We start from the raw sequence: 7,683 nt of genomic DNA on the forward strand, positions 1-7,683 counted from the left end.
GTTTAGATAGTTGAAGCCATGTGATTATGTAAACAGCCTAAATCTTAGTGAATGCACATGTGAACACCATTGACTAGGCCTACAGCTAATAATATCTTAATTGTAGCTGTACACATAACTATGGTATACTGTTTTACATTCACAACGGATGATCATCACCTTTTGCTATGGTCTTCTCCTCAGCAAACCACTTGCTGGCCTGTTTCCAGTTGCCTTCCAACGGAGTCTCTTATCCTTCCTACACCTCATGCTTTCCCGGACCAGTGTCCACCTGTAATTGCTAGAATGTCTCAGCCAGGGGGAGCCTGTCCTAAACCCCTTGGTGTCTGCCCTGGTTGTCCAGCTCCAGAGAGGCGCGGGAGCCCCTCATCTCACCCCAGTGCAGAGACAGACTGAGGGGACTATGTGAGCGTCTGAGGTGTTGTGGTAAAGCAATAGGATGGTGGACCAATAGATCCACAACCATCCTCATTTTCACAGAGTGGGCTAGAGTTGGTGGTTCCACAGAGGAAGAGGAATAGCAGCTGCGTGGATCTGGACTTGGAACCTGAGGAAGACTCTGGACAGCAGAGGATGAAGATGAGTCTATCCCCTGCTGTTGAGACAGAGAGGAGCTGTAGCAGCAATGTGGGGTCGGCAGTAGGAATGGAGGGTTTGAAAGACCAGGTAGTTAGTCGACGATATCATCACCGAAGCCACAGGAGCCAGCAGCAGTGAGTCCATGTGATGCCCTGCCTGAGCATGTAAAGGTGAGAGAACTAAAGGGGACAGCTTTGTAGGCTATATTCAGTCACATCAGCATTCTATAGTTATCGTAGGAAATAGAAATCACGGATGATCTGAAGCTGATAGACTTTTCATAAACCTTACCTCACCTGTGTAGCTGTCTGCTGGCGCTCCTGATCTCAGTCACAGCACAGCAGCCACACTCATCAAGAACCTCTTGATGAGAAAGGTACTATACCTCACCTCACAGTTCATTCAACATGGGGTGTCGAGCAGAGCTCGCCTCATAGCTGTACGTCAGACTTAAGACGTTTTTCTGATGAAGGCCAATGGCTGGCAAAATGTCATGTTTTAAACTCCGAACTAATACAATCTACAGCTTTGTAATTGTGTCTGAGAGAGTTGCACCTGTAATTTTCGAATGTTACTCTGGTTTTTGGGCTGCACCTCGACTCATATTCGCTGAAGCCAATGATGTATACAATATACAGTACCAGTCAAAGGTTTGGACACACCTACTCATTCAAGGGTTTTTCTATATTTTTACTATTTTCTACATTGTAGAATAATAGTGAAGACATCAAAACTATGAAATAACACATATGGAATCATGTAGTAACCAAAAAAGTGTTAAACAAATCAAAATATATTTTATATTTGAGATCCTTCAAAGTAGCCACCCTTTGCCTTGATGACAGCTTTGCACACTCTTGGCATTCTCTCAACCAGCTTCATGAGGTAGTCACCTGGAATGCATTTCAGTTAACAGTTGTGCCTTGTTAAAAGTTAATTTGTGGAATTTATTTTCTTCTTAATGCGTTTGAGCCAATCAGTTGTGTTGTGACAAGGTAGGGGGTGTACAGAAGATAGCCCTATTTGGTAAAAGACCAAGTCCATATTAAGGCATGAACAGCTCAAATAAGCAAAGAGAAATTACAGTCCATTATTACTTTAAGATATGAAGGTCAGTCAATCTGGAACATTTCAAGAACTTTGCAAGTTTCTTCAAGTGCAGTCGCAAAAACCATCTAGCTCTATGATGAAACTGGCTCTCATGAGGACCGCCACAGGAAAGGAAGACCCAGAGTTACCTCTGCTGCAGAGGATAAGTTCATTAGAGTTAACTACACCTCAGATTGCAGCCCAAATAAATGCTTCACAGAGTTCAAGTAACAGACACATCTCAACATCAACTGTTCAGAGGAGACTGCGTGAATCAGGCCTTCATGGTCGAATTGCTGCAAAGAAACCACTTCCCAAGGACACCAATAAGAAGACACTTGCTTTGGCCAAGAAACATGAGCAATGGACATTAGACCGGCGAAAATCTGTCCTTTGGTCCTGATGAGTCCAAATTTGAGATTTTTGGTTCCAACCGCCATGTCTTTGTGAGACGCAGAGTAGGTGAACTGATGATCTCTGCATGTGTGGTTCCCACCGGGAAGCATGGAGGAGGAGGTGTGATGGTGTGGGGGTGCGTTGCTGGTGACACTATCTGATTTATTTAGAATTCAAGGCACACTTAACCAGCATGGCTACCACAGCATTCTGCAGCGATACAGCATCCCATCTGGTTTGCACTTAGTGGGACTATCATTTTGTTTTTCAACAGGACAATGACCCAAAAGACGCCTCCAGGCTGTGTAAGGGCTATTTGACCAAGGAGAATAATGGAGTGCTGCATCAGATGACCTGGCCTCCACAATCACCCGACCTCAACCCAATTGAGATGGTTTGGGATGAGTTGGACTGCAGAGTGAAGGAAAAGCAGCCAACAACTGCTCAGCATATGTCAGAACTCCTTCAAGACTGTTGGAAAAGCATTCCTCATGAAGCTGGTTGAGAGAATGCCAAGTGTGTGCAAAGCTGTCATCAAGGCATAGGGTGGCTACTTTGAAGAATATAAAATATATTTTTATTAGTTTAACACTTTTTTGGCTCCAATGCTTCCCACACTTTTGTCAAGTTGGCTGGATGTCCTTTGGGTGGTGGATCATTCTTGATACACACAGGAAACTGTTGAGTGTGAAAAACCCAGCAGCGTTGCAGTTCTTGACACAAACCGGTGCGCCTGGCACCTACTACCATACCCTGTTCAAAGGCACTTCAATATTTTGTCTTGCCCATTCACCCTCTGAATGGCACACATACACAATCCATGTCTCAAGGCTTAAAATTCATTCCTTAACCTGTCTATTCCCCTTCATCTACACTGATTTGAAGTGGATTTAACAGGTGACATCAATAAGCGAACAATAAGCTTTCACCTGGATTCACCTGGTCAGTCTATGTCATGGAAAGAGCAGGTGTCTTTAATGTTTTGTATACTCAGTGCATTTTGTACACAATAAAGAAAATATTGCCCCCAGCGTTGATCAAAGCCCAGAATATTATTCATCTGACTGCGGTCTATTAGTGGATGCCTCTTTGCGAACGAGTGGAATCATGAACAGTGGTTCTACTTCAGACCGTCAGTACGGTTGAAAGTATGGATTATATGCCGTTGCACAGGTCGAGTAATAATAACAACAATGTCACGCCAGGGAGGACGTGCTCCCGCGGTTCATATAAAACCGTACGTCAGACCACGCACTGTCTCTTCTTTCTTCTCGCAAAATTAGTTTAGCCGTATCGCGCAAATTGACTGCTCCCGTTTTTCGGATTTAATCTTCCCAGGTCCCTGTAGCGTAAACTAAACTCTGTGTGACTTGTCAGTCTGTCACTAACAGCCTGTGACCTGTGTGACAGCTCTCCCCGACCTATCCCTTTTATCGGGGTTTCCTTGTCTTGTGCTGATTTAGCCCACCAGCTAGTGTGTGTGTTGGCCACTGTACTCCGGTGCTAACCTTATCAAGTTATCCTCCACTTCTGTGCTCGCTATCGAGGCCACTGGGCACTAGTCATCCTTTGACTATTTAAAACTCAAACGGGTCATTTCCCTAGATAACCACGTCTAGAAAGGTTGTTAGCCTAGCCAGCTATAAAACGTGAGATTCTGATTGCCTTCTCTAGGCATCCCACTCCCCTGGTATTACTAGCATGCTACTAGCTAGCTAGCGAATTTACCAACTCAACCTAGCTGCCACTGTGTGTCGTCAGCTAGTTTACCAACTCAACCTAGCTGCCACTGTGTGTTGTCAGCTAGTTTACCAACTCAACCTAGCTGCCACTGTGTGTTGTCAGCTAGTTTACCAACTCAACCTAGCTGCCACTGTGTGTTGTCAGCTAGTTTACCAACTCCACCTAGCTGCCACTGTGTGCGTTCAGCTTGGTTTACCAAACAACGGCCATTCGAAATTATTTTGTATAGCTCCCGCCCGATTATTGTAGCTCTCTACCCTTACTGTGTATTGTGGTAGCTGTTGTATAGAGTCTCCGGTCACTATTATCTTAGTTAATATGATGAATCAGTATATTGCATAATAAATATTTTCTATTTTATTTTCTTCACATTCTGAGCTGAGAGAACACTGCATCAGCATGCATGGCTGCTCCTCTTGTGGAGCTGAACTACAACTAGAAGATGGTCATGACCTGTGCCCAACCTGCCTAGGCTTTGGCCACTTGCGTGAGGCCCTTTCTGACTCCTGCATTAACTGTAACATCCTGCCTGTGAAGGTGAGGGAAGCACGGCTAGCCAGAGTTGAGGGCCTGGTTTTCACAGATAATTTACAGCATCCGGCGTTGTTCGCCAGAACCCACCCAGGACCACCAAAAGAGGGAAAGCCCACGAAACCGATGGCGCCCCCCCCCCCCCCCGTTAAAAAAGTCAAAAAAATAAGGGCCTCACTCGGAAGGTCGATTCCTTATCCTCATAGAGCAGCTAAAAACACTTTTGCGTTCCTTCAAGCCCCCTGAGTCAGGGCCCTCTAGCACTCCCTCCAGCATGGGACACACAACAGAGGACTCAGATAGCCATGATGATGACCTGCTCTCCGCTCGGGCATCCATCCGGCACTTTAGTGACCAGGATGATGACACACCCAACATGGTGAAGGAGGTGCCAACCAGTGTTGTGGATCCATTCAGTCTCAACGCTAAAGATGGGTCAGAGGAGTCATTCCGAGGCTCTGATCACACGGAGTCAGAAGAAAGCTCTGCCTCACTATGTGCAGTCCTGCATGCGACCTTAGCTAGGCTAGAGCTAACCCATTCTTTAAGAAGGCTCAGGCAGCTACACCGTTCAGTGTGCCACCTTCACCGGCATTTCTTACGGCGCTTCAGAGAACCTCGCTGCTCTCACTCGGCCCAGCCCTACACACGCCCTTGGTCCTACCACCAGCCTAACACAGGTGCTCACCAGCCTCAGACAGCGATGTAGCCACCCCCCAACCCCCAAGAGGATGGGGCCGTGGTCGGGGTTTGCCTCCTGGATTTGCCTTTTTAGCAGCACATTCACCACACTCTCAAATGGCTAACTCCACCCTCCCACGGCACAGGCTGAGGGAGACGTGAAACAAACTACCCCAGCTCGCATTCAGCTCAAATAGACAATTCATTCACAGGCTAAATTGTCACGGGCAAGAGTATTCACACCCCTTGACTTATTCCACATTTTGTTGTGTTACACCCTGAATTAATTTACGGAAGAGTTTTGTAATCTGCCACACCCCTTTTGAATCAGCTTTTGTTTTGTCGGTGGAGAAAAGCATGCACACGTTTAAAAACAATATGCTACTTATCGTTTTATCTATGAAATGTCTTGCACAACAAACTTAATTAGTTTTTACTACTTTACACATTTATTTTGGGATCCACCCCTGTAAATGTAATTTGCCTGATGACACGTGAGTGGAGGAGGAGTCTCATTTCGTTTTCGTCCATGGTCCCTCTCCTTGCCAGCCTGATTACCTTTGATCTTTTTTCAAACGAGCCGCGAGAGGACGCAGGAGTTGAGAAAATCTAACTGAGAAAAGGCCAAAGGGATTGTACGTGTGTTACCTCATTTTTATACCCCAGTGAAACAGGAAGTCATGGTAGGCCACAATACAGTTCCTTAAGGTGAGATTAACTTAAAAATATATAATTTTTATGCAGATTTTATTTTTGTTTGATTTTATTTCTAAGAATCTGTAGGGGGTGGGTCAATAATTTTGACCTCTACCTTTTTGAGAAAATAAATATTACTTGTTAACTGTATTAGTATAAAATAATATAATTACAAAAAAAATTTGGCATACAATGCAGGTCAGTATTTGAAATCTTTATTTTATTAAGTCATTTTTGCTCATCTTTATCAAGTGTGTCAAAAATGTCGTACCTGACTGTATATTGGGGCGGCAGGTAGCTTAGTGGTTAAGTGCGTTGTGCCAGTAACCAAATCCCCTGGTTCTAATCCCCGAGCCGACTAGGTGAAAAATCTGTCGATGTGCCCTTGAGCAAGGCACTTAACCCTAATTGCTCTGGATAAGAGCGTCTGCTAAATGACTAAAATGTAAATGTAAATGTATCTTTCAATTGTAACTTCCCCTCTCTCTGCTCAGGTTTTGGAGACTACAGATCAGCCTGAAGAACTACGATCCCCAGAAGGACAAGTGTTTCTCTGGCACCGTCAGGTCTGGTCCTGGTCCGATACAGTCTCACCCAACCTTCTCTGTCTGCTCCCTAAACCTAACACTGTTTGAAGAGTGAGAATCCACTTCTGTATGGCAAGTTGGTAACAGATTGTCCACATTCACAATCACAGGCTGTATCTCAGTAGTCTAATTTGTCATCCTCTTCAACAAGATGGGTGAAAACAGAATAGCAATGGCGTGCGATGAAACAGGCATTTTCTGTCCAGTTCTGTCATATCAGTGCAGAATAGATGGAGAGGGGACCCCTTCAGGGGTAAGGCAAAGCGGACCGACCCCTACCCTGGGTCTTAAAACATGAGGGGAGGCTGAGGGTGACATATCCCATCCTTTGTTGAGAAACTATGTACGGACTTAGGAGTGGTTATTTGATAGGGACTACATTGTTTCATAGGCAAGGTGGAGCTACTACCAAGTTACTTAAACCTGTCAAATCCTCAGATCTCCACAAGTGAATAGGGCTTTGGGGTCGATTTGGCATTGGACAGTCACTATGCTGTCACTCTTCTTCCTTACTGTACTCTGGCTTCTATCGGGCAATAGTAAGCTCTTAGGCTAGAGTTCCCTCTACAGGGCCTATACAGCATGACACGGTGTCAGCTGGTCTTACTGTAGTGAAGAAGATCTTCAGTCACTCTTGGAGGACAATGCAAGTTGATAAAAATGCCTCTTTATTAATAAAACCAACATGTTTCCCCCGTAGCCTTCATCAGTGGTGTTATTGTACCTCAAACTTATTATGTGTATTTCTGTCTCTTCTAGGCAAGAAGTACGATGCATTCCTGGCATCTGTGTCTCTGATCAAGCAGATCACGCGTATCCTGGGGCCTGGCCTCAACAAGGCTGGGAAGTTCCCCTCGCTGCTCACACACAACGAGAACCTCAGCACTAAGGTGGATGAGGTCATATCCACCATCAAGTTTCAGATGAAGAAGGTATATGGGCAGACTATCCACCATTCTCAATCAATGGTTGTGTCCCTGTTCTTCTCCCTGAAATGTGCTCAGACTCACTTTCCCTAATGGATTTGAAGCATTTAATTGGCTGATGGTTGTCATGGACAGTCCAGTAAACTTGAAGATTTGCATTCATTCCAGAGGACCATGATCTGAGAGTAAGTACTTGCCCTCAGAAGTCAGAAAGAGGCTGGAGGCGAACTGGGCTTGGTGGATGAGAAGATGCCGGGGGTTCCAGTTTGACTGTCTTCCCTTACGCTTGTGAACCGAGTATACCTCAGCCGACACGTCCTCAAAGCGTCTCACGTCCGTTTCCAGTTTCACGGTGGGTATCCTCGATGGCATGGATGCTTTTGGGGTGGTGGCTTTAGGAAGAACCTTGACCATGGTGGCATGGGCTAGAAGGAGTATTCACCATATTTATTTCA

The sequence above is a fragment of the Coregonus lavaretus genome (assembly GCF_964263955.1).
Source record: "Coregonus lavaretus genome assembly, chromosome: 22".
NCBI lineage: Eukaryota > Metazoa > Chordata > Actinopteri > Salmoniformes > Salmonidae > Coregonus > Coregonus lavaretus.